This window comes from Quercus suber, unplaced genomic scaffold (genome assembly GCF_002906115.3).
Source record: "Quercus suber isolate HL8 unplaced genomic scaffold, Cork oak 2.0 scaffold_333, whole genome shotgun sequence".
NCBI lineage: Eukaryota > Viridiplantae > Streptophyta > Magnoliopsida > Fagales > Fagaceae > Quercus > Quercus suber.
The window spans coordinates 692,775-706,216 of NW_027069786.1; the positions used below are offsets into that span (position 1 = coordinate 692,775).

Genomic DNA, 13,442 nt, shown 5'->3' on the forward strand with positions numbered 1-13,442 from the left:
ACTAACAATTAAAATTTTAAAAGAAATTTGAGAAATATTGGTGACAACTGACAAGTACATTTGTTTAAAAAAGATTTAAGCCCAGTTAAAGCCTACAAACTAGTGCAGATAATTTCCATTTGACTTTTTTTTTTTTTTTTTGAGAGAGAGAGTTTCAACCGGTGTCCGCTCCTAATGATAGTTCAGTATCATCAAACTAAGACACCAATTAGTGTGTGTGTTAAAAATATTTAGTATTATCAAAAAAAAAAAAAAAACAAAGACACCAATTAGTTTATGGTATAAGAGGGAATTGAACCCCAAATCTCTTACACAACCATCAGAGACTTTACTAGTTAAGCTAACTAAAACTCACAATTTTCATTTGACTTAACTCTTCTATAATACAAAAAGCTTGATTAACACCGTCGTTTGACATAAATTAATCATGCAATAATAGCTTACTTCAAAAGTCTACCGAATGGAACAGATTTTTTAACCAAACATTGTCAAATATACATTATAGGTAAGAGTATTATATTGTATACTCTTATTATTTTATTACATTGAGGGATGATACAAATGGTTCTATTTATAAGAAATAAATAATAAATAAAAATTATTCGTCTTAGTTAAGAGTTTAGTAGTTTAGTGGTATTACTTGCTCTCCTTTGTAAGGAGAATCAAGATTTAAATCTCTCATTCCTCATTTTTAAAACACAGAGAGATATATTTAAAAACAAACACATAAAGAGAAGTTTTTCTCTCTTCTATTTTTAGAACAGGCATATAGGATATAGGAGACACTTTCCCTTTTTCCATTTGTGTTTTAATCACCAATAGTATGATTGGAAAATTGGAAATATACATAGGACTCTGGATCTGACATTGAAAAACATGTTGGAGTTGGAAAGCTTATGGTTTACAAAGAAGGTGAGTGGGACGTTCACAACCAATATTTGGGCGGTTGTAAACGAGGCTTCATTGTCAAGCTACTCTATGTAATTAGAAAATTAAGTGGATTAGTAATTAACAATTGAGAAAGAGATGATAGTTAAACCTAAATATAGAAACTTAATTTATAATTTTGCACTCATAAAACAAGAAGAATCTTATTTTTTTTTTAAAGTTATAATATAGAAAGTTAAATAAATATATTTAATTAACATTTTTTTATGAGTATTTAATTAACATTTAACTATAAAGAAAAAAACTCAACTTAAATTTATTGTTTTACTAGTTATAGGCCTCTGCAACGCACGGTTTTATGAAAAAGCTTATAAAATAAATGTATAAATAATTATATATTTTAATATTTTCAATAAAGATAAAAGAAAAAATTATCAAGTGTAAGTAATTATCTCACTAAAATAAGGGGTAATATTTCTTCCTAAAACTAAATTAAATTGATAATTCCAAATTGAATTTTAAATTGATAATTATTTAATAAAAAAATGTACTAAACAATTGATGAATCTAAAATTAATATAATCTTGATAATATTATAAATTAAAATTAAAATTGATAATTCAAGAATAGACGTGTAGAACATCTTGATAATTTGATGTAACATAAAAATTGTAGGGACTCAGTTTAGAAAGGTTCCCTAACAATACATTTCTAGAGAGTGGGACGAAGGGTTAGGCCCTAACAGACTGGCAACGGGATACAAGCCGCTTTTCCCCATTGAAGGGGGGTTTACCCGATTTACAACTAGGGGTAGCTNTTATTCGTCTTAGTTAAGAGTTTAGTAGTTTAGTGGTATTACTTGCTCTCCTTTGTAAGGAGAATCAAGATTTAAATCTCTCATTCCTCATTTTTAAAACACAGAGAGATATATTTAAAAACAAACACATAAAGAGAAGTTTTTCTCTCTTCTATTTTTAGAACAGGCATATAGGATATAGGAGACACTTTCCCTTTTTCCATTTGTGTTTTAATCACCAATAGTATGATTGGAAAATTGGAAATATACATAGGACTCTGGATCTGACATTGAAAAACATGTTGGAGTTGGAAAGCTTATGGTTTACAAAGAAGGTGAGTGGGACGTTCACAACCAATATTTGGGCGGTTGTAAACGAGGCTTCATTGTCAAGCTACTCTATGTAATTAGAAAATTAAGTGGATTAGTAATTAATTGAGAAAGAGATGATAGTTAAACCTAAATATAGAACTTAATTTATAATTTTGCACTCATAAAACAAGAAGAATTTATTTTTTTTTAAAGTTATAATATAGAATTAAATAAATATATTTATTAACATTTTTTTATGAGTATTTAATTAACATTTAACTATAAAGAAAAAAACTCAACTTAAATTTATTGTTTTACTAGTTATAGGCTCTCTGCACGCGTTTTATGAAAAAGCTTATAAAATAAATGTATAATATTGTTATATATTTTAATATTTTCAATAAAGATAAAAGAAAAAATTATCAAGTGTAGTAAGTAATTATCTCACTAAAATAAGGGGTATGATTCTTTCTTAAAACTAAATTAAATTGATAATTCCAAATTGAATTTTAAATTGATAATTATTTAATAAAAAAATGTCTAAACAATTGATGAATCTAAAATATATAATCTTGATAATATTATAAATTAAAATTAAAATTGATAATTCAAGAATAGACGTGTAGAACATCTTGATAATTTGATGTAACATAAAATTGTAGGGACTCAGTTTAGAAAGGTTCCCTAACAATACATTTCTAGAGAGTGGGACGAAGGGTTAGGCCCTAACAGACTGGCAACTTGATACAAGCCGCTTTTCCCCATTGAAGGGGGTTTACCTGATTTAAACTAAGGGTAGCTCCTCGGCACTTGTCCGAGGAGGTTCCTTCTCCCCTTTTCTTCCTTTCTCCTGCCTCCCTCCCTTTTTACTGCTTTGCTCGCCTCTCTTATATAGTTCCCCTCCTCCTATCTCTTTCTTCCATCTGTTGATCATCCATTCGCCTTCCCTCTGACCGTCCGTCCCATCAAAGGCCTTATCAGTACTCCAGTGGTTCGCAATGGTCAATGTTACCCTATCAAGGGTTACATCCCCATTAATGCGACCAGGGGGGTTAGATGAGTGCATTTAGGGTGGAGGTGACAACCTGCTCTGGGCCTGTCCCCCACCTAAAATAAGCCTCGGTACGCCGAGGACAGGATGTCCTCGGCGGGGTCCAAAAAAGCACAAGTCTTCATACAGCAGCCTCGGACGGTCATCCCTCCTCGGTATGGGCCTTGGGCCAAATGCAAGATGGGCCCAGTCTACCAGGCCTACGGGCCCACAATAGCCCTCAAAATTCCTGCTGCCCATTCCCTTGGATGGGGAGGGGGTTTTGATTCCTATGGTTCCTCGTGGCCGACGCCTGGAGAAAGTCCCTTCTCTTTCCCCGCGACATGGCTGAACTTGGGATGAGAGTGGGCCAAAGATAATGCGGCTCTGACCTAACCACGGCTACGAACCGGGCCGAGGATCAGACAAGCGGTGGCAGGATGTCGAGGGCCACCTACGAATTGCCAAAGAGGACATCGCGACCTGAAGAAAAAGTTGGCCGAGGCAGTCAGCACGAGGGGTATTGCCGAGTATATCGGGGACGAGGCTGTGAGGGCCAAAGACGAGGCGGTGTTTGTGAGAATATACGCTGAATGCTCTGCAGGACAGGCGGAAGAGGAGGCTTTTGCCAGGGGGTGGCCAAGGCTGAAGCCACCTCAAAGCCCAAATTCTGTAGTGTGCGGGCGCTTCTGTTATGAGACCTGGCATGAAACCCAACACTTCCATTCTTCTGTAAGTATCTAGTTTCCCCATAGGTTTGAGTCCGAGGACCATGCAATACCTTGGTTCTGTCTAGTACCCAGGTATAGCTGAGTGGTTAGTTTCCCCATAGGCTTGAGTCCGAGGACCACGCAATGCCTTGGTTCTGTCTAACACTTCCATTCTTCTGTAAGTATCTAGTTTCCCCATAGGTTTGAGTCCGAGGACCATGCAATACCTTGGTTCTGTCTAGTACCCAGGTATAGCTGAGTGGTTAGTTTCTCCATAGGCTTGAGTCCGAGGACCATACAATGCCTTGGTTCTGTCTAACACTTTCATTCTTCTGTAAGTAGAGGTTTGTCCTCGGACCGCTTTACTAGAGACGGTTCCTCCTCGGGTCGGATTATTAACTCTACGGTGCTTTGGGCAGGGGTGGTTCGGATTATGATCTTACATGAGGCGTTGACCTCGCCTTCAATTCAAGTTCCCATCTTCTTCATTTATGAGGCATCCCTTGGCAGTTCGCGCTCCGCGCTTGACGCTTCGGTGCGCGAGACACGCCTTCATTAATATCCTCGTGAATTGATACAAATCTAGCGGTCTACGGTATTCTTGGGATTTGGTATCCTTGTGATTAGTGCCACTGATAATTCTCTTTTTGAACTTTGTGTGGACTAATTCCCACTAGTCTTCATCCTCTATATAAGGCTTTCTGGGGGAAACGTTTCTCCACATTCCATGAACTTCCCAACACAACTAGAAACACATCCCTTCAGCTCCCCGAGCCCCTTCAATAACCCTGCCAGGATTGTGACCAGAGTTGGGGGATATAGGGCGGCCCTGGGTGGGTGTGAGGACACGCAGGTCAAAGGTCCTACCGCCCCGGCCAAGAGCCGTCATGACCGCAGCCCCCACCAGACTTCCGGCGCGGCGGAGCCTTGGCGTAACCCTGATAATGCCATGCGTGGTGGCCAGGAAGGATGTCCCTAAAGTACCTAATGCTCCTCCCCGGGGCGCACCCCTGCCGGAGGAGACACTTAAAATCATGTCATGGCTGGTGCCCGAGTGTTGCCGTCTCCAACGGCCAACGCTCGTGAGGATTAGAGAGAATTAAGGGAACGTCATGGGGGAGGGCTTCCCGGAGCACCTGTGTCGGCTCTTCTCTTTGTTCCAGCTCCGCCGTACCGGACAAGGAGTTGTTGGTAGCCTTGAAGCGGGCTAGCCTCAGCCCCACTCCCTCTAGCTAGTTTCAGAACAGGTCCACCTGGGCCTCTGTTTGTAGAATTAGCTTGTAGAATTAGTTTTAAAACACGCCTGCCTGAGCCTCTATTTGTATCTTGTACTTTCCGTTTAATTAAATGACATGACATTCCTTTTCTTTTCTATTGAATCTTCTACTTTTCTGCAATGTTTGTTTTGTGTTTTTTTTTTTTTATGCGTTGCTATCAACCTTCCGTAAAATAGCTACTTAGGAACAATCGCCCGTTGCACCTGCTAGTGCACTAACCCTCCCCACAGACAGCGCCAATTGTAGGGACTCAGTTTAGAAAGGTTCCTTAACAATACATTTCTAGAGAGTGAGACGAAGGGTTAGACCCTAACAGACTGGCAACGGGATACAAGCCGCTTTTCCCCATTGAAGGGGGGTTTACCCGATTTACAACTAGGGGTAGCTCCTCGGCACTTGTCCGAGGAGGTTCCTTCTCCCCTTTTCTTCCTTTCTCCTGCCTCCCTCCCTTTTTACTGCTTTGCTCGCCCCTCTTATATAGTTCCCCTCCTCCTATCTCTTTCTTCTATCTGTTGATCATCCATTCACCTTCCCTCTGACCGTCCGTCCCATCAGAGGCCTTATCAGTACTCCAGTGGTTCGCAATGGTCAATGTTACCCTGTCAAAGGGTTACATCCCCATTAATGCGGCCAGGGGGGTTAGATAAGCGTATTTAGGGTGGAGGTGACAACCTGCTCTGGGCCTGTCCCCCACCTAAAATAAGCCTCGGTACGCCGAGGACAGGGATGTCCTCGGCGGGGTCCAAAAAAGCACAAGTCTTCATACAGCAGCCTCGGACGGTCATCCCTCCTCGGCATGGGCCTTAGGCCAAATGCAAGATGGGCCTAGTCTACCAGGCCTATGGGCCCCACAAAAATCAAATAAGAAATTGTTAAAATTAATCTATTAATTCTAACCATATTTAATCATTAATTCTAAGACCCTAACCCTAAGCATATAAATTAGATTAAAGCTAAGAAAATTAGTTTAAACAAAAGGCAACCAATACACAAAACCTAATCAATTTAATAAAAACAAAATACAAAAACAAAGAAGGAGCCTTTAGAAACTTGACAATATTTTCGAATGTTTTGAATTCATTAATTAAAATCACATTTAGACAACAAACCAATAATAACACTAAAGAAAATAAGCAAAATGAAAACAATAATAATAAAAGTGTTTTCAAACAGCTTATTTCATTTAAATATTTTATATGGTCTCAAAAGAGAGAAAACATCAATTTTCAATCTAACAGAATCAATTTCATTTAATTTGACAAATAAAATTTCTACCATTCTTACCTCTTCTTTCATATTGGAGAGTTGCGGGTACTTGATCTTGATTTAACTCCTCTGTTTTATTTTTTTTGTCAAACACTACACAAATTTGCAATTTTTATTGTCTTACCAACTTGCAATTCAGGTTTGTATCTGAAACATTGTTATTCCACTTAAATCGATTAGAATTTTTTTTAATAATATTTAAACATGAGAAATAGTAAATAAATAGATTTATTTACATAATTAAATCATTATATATAATGAGATACATTCTAAAAGATACCACCAAATCCACCACAGTTGTTTAGTACTTACTGAATTTTTGTTATATATATCATCGTTATATCATCCTTCCAGTTGTATTTGCACCTGCAAATACTTTGAAGGATCAATAACGATGAAATTTTCTCATACAAATATTTACCTTCTTTTCAAGAGCATTTCCAGTTCTAACTTCTAATATGTGCGTTGCTTTTGCTTTGCATTTACTCCAACCAAATTCTGTTTAGATCTATGAGAGTAAGCTACGTGAACCGTATATAGAGCAACCCATGTGAACCAAAGCCTACATGTAAAAGCAAAGCGTGGATCAGAAAATACCATTAAGAAGCAAGGTTTCAGATTACAAAAAAAAAAAAAGGTGGGTGGGGGGATTATGGTGTTGCTGAATCTTGGACTCAAAAAGTTGTACCGTTGGTGAATTTTAAGAGCATCTTTGGCTGCATGGGCAATGATGAATTTATGATTTCAAGTATCAGGCCATTTCTTCTAACCGATTCTTTTTATTTGAGCTCGAGAGTTTAAATGAGAACAATCTTAGAATTGAAGATCTTGGAATTGAAAATATTTTACTTGAGCACTACACAACTAATCTCATGGAGAGCTTAGTTTTACTCAATGATTAAACCATAAGAAGGTAATCTTTTGAAAATCTTATTGATGAGTTTGTTCTTTTATGAATGTTGTCGGTATGGTGGTATAAATAAAATTGATAAACATCAACGATTGATTAAATATTAGAGTTTAAGTTGATAATAACAACTAAACTTTTATTTTATCCAAAATATTGCAATTTTTAAAATCTAAACAAAATTCTTCAATTTTTTTATGTGTAGTAAAAATTTATGGAAGTGTGAAGCTGAATTTTTTTATAAAAAAAATAGAAATTATAGGAGAAGAAGATAAGAAAAAATATATATATATATATCTATTTTTTTAAAATCTAAAAAAAAAAGATCATGCAATTTAAGAAGATAAGAACAAAAAATATATACATCTATAAAAATTTATGGAAGTGTGAAGCTTAAGAAATTTTTTTTTTTCTTAATGGATGAGAAGAAGTTAAGTTGATATTAAATTATTAAGTTTTTGTGTCTATCAAACTTTATCTAAAGAAGTGATTTCAAATTAAAATTTTTATCAACTTAGAAATTATAAGAAAAAAAGATAAGAACAAAAAAAAATTATTTTTATTTTTAAAAACTATTAAAATTTCTGTAATTTGATAAAGACACGTGTCGCAACCACGACGTCTATATTAAATCAAATCAATTCTATGCAAACATTGGCTCAGTTTTTTTTTTTTTTTTTTGAGATAATAGTTAACTTTCAGTTAACCCAAGTACCCAACTTGTTTACTTAAAAAAAAAAAAAAAGAAAAAGAAAAAGAAAAAGTAACAGCGTAACAGTGACTGAACAGGACAAGTTGTATTAATTCAATGAACCATGTGAAATGTGAAACCTCGCCCTATTAAGGAAAAGTCCATTGTTTCATTTTCGCATTGCTAGCCCACCCAATTGTTCAGACCTCCTTGCAGAGCCTATACCCAATAATAATTAACACCAACTCTAGCCCACTAACGAGTCAATGAGCCTGCATTGGGGCTTCTCAAAAAGGAAGAGGCCCATCATGTATATTATATAACCTGTACACCCAATTCAAAAATGAATGGAAGACAGGTAAAGAAGATGACCACACTTTCTTCAAATATGGAGCTTGACAACAATGAAGAGTAATCTGCTAATCATCATTATCTACACAATATCCTCCTTGTAATTAGAGATAAGGAATGACTCGCAATAGTGGGGAAAATCATCTACAGTTATGATAACATGTAAATGCAAATCAAAATGATAAATACAAATCAAATGATCATAACTTTGCATATTAGATTAATTTTGCAGTTGCATTACATTAATTAATTTATTAATGCAAATAAAAATGAAATATACAAATACACTAATAATTCTAAACAAAAATTTATATCGACCAAATATTTTGATAGGAGGAAAAAAAGATATACTAATTTCTATTAATTAGAACTTTTGATAACGGTATTTTAAATGGAATGGAAAAGGTAGATATAATCTCAAACAGATAATATATTTGTATAACTAATTTGATCAAATTTAAAGTATATCACATATGAATCATATCTATAATTCATTTGGATAAGAGATATAGCGAGAAGGAAGATCTTAAAAATCACTTTTCACCTAGAAATTTAGAGTATTGGTGTAGTCCTTGTGGCTTCTTCGAGATTTATTTAAAAAGGCCAAACTTTTTTTTTTTTTTTCAACATAAAAAGAAGAACAAGATAGAAATGCAATTATGCAAATGAATATGCCTCGTTAATTTCTTTCCCTTACCACAGTGTTACTTGAACACCAAGCTATCGTCTTGGACTTAAGAGTGATGGGGAGATAAACACCTTGGGGAGCTTCTTTGAGTAATTAATATAACATATAGAAACACACTTTTACACAAGAGGCCTAAGCCCAATGGGTATATGCTCAATTATGTTATATTAACCACTCATTGTTCTTATTTTTATTCAATGTGGGACTTCACTCACACGTGTAACTCAACAAAGAGTATCCCAAGCCTGATTATTGTGAATCTGTGATAGTCTCCTTGTTGAACATCAACAAAAACGCATAATCAAAGGACAGCCATGAGACTCATAAAGCCTCTCAGATTTATCACCTCGACATTCCTCTACTTCGTGACTGTATCAACCATGTTGGTTCATACCAGTGATCCTGAGATTTTCTTTGATTGGACAGTTTCTTATGCTCAACGTGCTCCTCTGGGTGTTAATAAACAGGTTGTTGTATTTCCATCAAACAAAATGGTTTTTGTTGTTGTTGTTGTTGTCGTCTATATATATATACTTTTTTCTTTATAATGATGATTACTGGAACTTACTGGAATGTGTTTTTATAGGTGATTGTGATCAACGATCAATTTCCAGGGCCGCTTTTGAACGTGACGACTGATAATGTTGTTCATGTTAACATTCATAACAACTTGACAGATCCGTTTCTCATGACATGGTTGTAATCTATATATGTATTGAAACTTCTTCAATAACATAAATCCTATGCTCTACAATCTTATGACATGGTTCTTAAGTTTTGTTTGATTTTTGAATTTAGGAATGGAGTGCAACTAAGGAGGAATTCATGGCAAGATGGGGTGCAAGGGACTAACTGTCCAATATTGCCTGGTCAAAACTGGACATGACATTTTCAGGATAAAGATCAAATTGGAACCTTTTTCTATTTCCCTTCACTTCATTTTCAAAAGGCTGCTGGTGGATTTGGTGCCATTCGGGTGAACAATCGCGCAGTTATTCCTATTCCTTTCTCTCTACCATACCAATATTTCGATGTACTTATTGGTGATTGGTACAATGCAGACTATCAGGTATGCTTGTATATATAAAAAAAATAGTGTTAGACTTAGATTTATACTATCTAGTATCATAGTTCATATTTGTTGTTTGATGGTTATGCATGTTGTTGCTTGTTACAGATGTTGAGAGCCTCACTTGATGTTGGGAATGGTTTGCCCATGCCAGATGCAATCCTTATCAATGGGCTTGGACCTAATGAAGCAACTTTTGATTTTCAACCAGGTTATATCTCACTTTACAATTCCTTTTTGGTTTCCTTGCTTAAAGGAATTTAAAGAGTAGGGTTTAGATTTCAATCTTTGGTTTAAATTACTTGAATAGAGTATGAAATGATAGGATTTGAGCTTAATTAGTATGGGAATGTTACAAGTGTTTTTGTTTGAGTACAAATCTCTTGATTTTAAATTCTTAAATCCAAACACAACCCTTAGGAAATTTAGGTTAAATTTCCTTCCATGTCATATGTTTTTGAAACTTTATAGGGAATACATGTATTGGAAAAGTGGTAGGGAGTTTATACTAAAGAATCATTATATTTGTTAAGAATTTCTTTTTCGAAAGGCTTAAATAGGCAAATTTAAAGTGATGAAAAAGCCGTGTTTATCAGTTATATTTCCCACTTTTATATTTGTATTTTTAGCCTCACATAGTTCAACCTTATATAGGATCATATTTCTCATGTAGATAGAATTAAGGCCTAAAACTTGTAAATTGTGGTTTGTTTCTCTGGCTAAAAAATTAAAGATTTAACACAGATTGTACCAAACAAAAGAGGAAAAAAAATAGTCAAAAGACATAGTTAGGGAATGGAATCTTCTTTTTATAATGATAATGTTAAGCTTGTAGTTGTACTCAAAGGATGTTATATTGGACAGAGTAATGTAATTCTTAGTTCAATGAATGTTTTTCAATGTGCTTGCTTTCTTTATTTTTTTATTTTTTAATTCAAGCATTTTATTGATGTTGCCATTATATTGCAGGGGCTACATACAGGCTTAGAATTTCAAACCTGGGCTTGAAAACATCCATTAATTTCAGAATTCAAGACCATTTGATGAGGCTAGTTGAGACCGAAGGGTCTTACACCACTCAAGATGATGAGTATGATAGTCTTGACATCCATGTTGGCCAATCTTACTCGGTCTTAGTCACAGCAAAGAACGACACAAATGGCACATCGTACCCTATGATTGCATCTTCTCGCTTTACTAAAAATATACTTTTTGGTCTTGGTGTCATTCGCTACCCTGGCTTTGTAGCCCATCCTTTGGGCCCAATTTCCCCAGGACCAACTCCATTTAACTATACCTACTCCATGTTACAAGCACAATCCATCAGGTAAAAGTAAAACTTTAAGATTTAATTTATTACACAACTAAACTATAGGATTTAAATTGTAATATGTCCTAAAATTCATCTTTAAGTACAACCAGATCATGTCTTTTTGGTCTTTGAACAGGAGGAATTTATCGGTGGGGGCATCATTGGCAAATCCGCAAGGAAGCTACCACTATGGCCAAATTAACATCAGTCGTACACTCATTTTAAAGAATGGTGTTATATTTGATGGACACAAGCTTCGCTACACAATTAATGGAGTCTCATTTATACAATAGGACACTCCGTTGAAGTTGGCTGACTATTTTCGGCTTAGTGATGTATTTGAGCCTAACATTATGTTTGATACACCTAATGACAATGTTCTTCTAGTTTTGGGCACCTCAGTTGTTGATGCCATGTACCATGATTATGTGCATGTGGTCTTCCAGAATCCTCTTCAACAAATACAAACATGGCACCTTGATGGCTATAACTTCTTTGTTGTTGGGTGAGTCTTCTTTTCTCAACCCCTTTGTAAATCCAAATTATAAAAGCTTATAGTTTTTATGATGGTGCCATCTCTTTATTTGAAATGGTTCCATTTCGTGATTTAAATCATATATCATAATTATAAATGTGTATCTAATGTCATGTTTTAAATAATGTTTCACTTTGTTCATAAAAAAAGAAAAAAACAATGTTTCACTTTGTATACCACTTAACCAAGAAATGGACTTTCCTCATTTGAAATGGAAAGAATTATGGTTCATGCCAAATGGGGGATGAAACTTTTGCATCTTTTTCACTAGCAGGTGTTTCATGGTTATTGAGATTAGAAATGAGATATCATCCGTGATAACTAATAATGTTAGAAACTCATATCCAGCATTTTTATATGATTCAAACTACTTAAGTAGTGGTTGATAGATCATTATCACCTAAATTATGATTCTATTCTGATATAGTGAAAATTGGTTTATCTAATTTGCAGCATGGGGTTTGGAACATGGGATGAGAGTAAGAAGGAATCATATAACTTGTTCAATGCTGTTTCTCGCTCCACAATCCAGGTTTGTTAATAGACATCATATAATTGTGCAAGTTATGTGTAACAATTGTGAATCATCTTCTTACTTCTCAGTTAATTTTATTGTTAAAATTGCATAGGTATATCCGCTTGCATGGACAGCAGTATTGGTAAAGTTGGACAATCAAGGAATGTGGAATCTCAGATCACAAAATGCAGAGAATTGGTATCTTGGGCAAGAGCTGTACATACGAGTCAAAGGTATTGGACAGGATGACCCATCAACCATTCCTATACAAGATGAAGCTCCTATTCCTGAAAATGTCATTAAATGTGGAAAAACCACTTCTCTATAATTTTTTTCTTAGGTATAATTTAGAGTAGATTCAATTCTAGCTGAGCAACAGTAGTCATTTTTAATTTTGTGACTTTAGGAAGCTGATTTTTTTAAAGGACACGCAGGTACTGATTGTTTACTTAGACAACCAATTTATATGATTTCTTTTTTAATATTCACCTGTTGTAAGTGGTGTAATTAGTTGAATAATGAGCTAATAATTTTATTTATTTATTTATTTTATAGGAGTAGTGAGCTAGTATTTAATATGACATAATTCGGCCAAATCAACTAAAAATTTAGGTTAAGTTAGTGTCCTAATCCTTTACATAAAGCCCTCAAGATGCTAATTATATCTGAATTATTAATTTGGGTTAAGACGCTAATTATATCTAAATTATTAATTTTCTATTAGATTCTTTTGTTAAGAAATTCCTTGTTTACATTTTAAGGTTGCACTCTTTTATTTTATTTTATAAACTTTAAGGTTGCACCTTTGATTATTGTATTAGCTACTTCAAATGCCAATATAAATATTTTGAATATCTGCTCCATCTTGAAGCCATTCCAAGGGCAGATCTTGATCCACTGTTGGGATTTGATTTTAACATGTGACTTCCAAATGTGTGGAGAACATAAAAATAAAATAAAATAAAATAAAAAACCAAAGCATAGATCTATGAATAACGCCAAATTTTAACATCTATTACTACATAACAGATCAGAGTGCTTTACATTTCTTGTTGGCTGTCTTAGATCATTGAGCCCAGCTATACATCTCATA

The 13,442-nt window shown here is 34.9% G+C and overlaps 1 pseudogene; it reads left to right on the plus strand.

The window, feature by feature from the left end:
- The first annotated feature begins 9,230 nt into the window (after positions 1-9,230).
- On the plus strand, positions 9,231-12,692 carry LOC111983229 (L-ascorbate oxidase homolog; annotated as a pseudogene).
- The last annotated feature ends 750 nt before the right edge of the window (positions 12,693-13,442 follow it).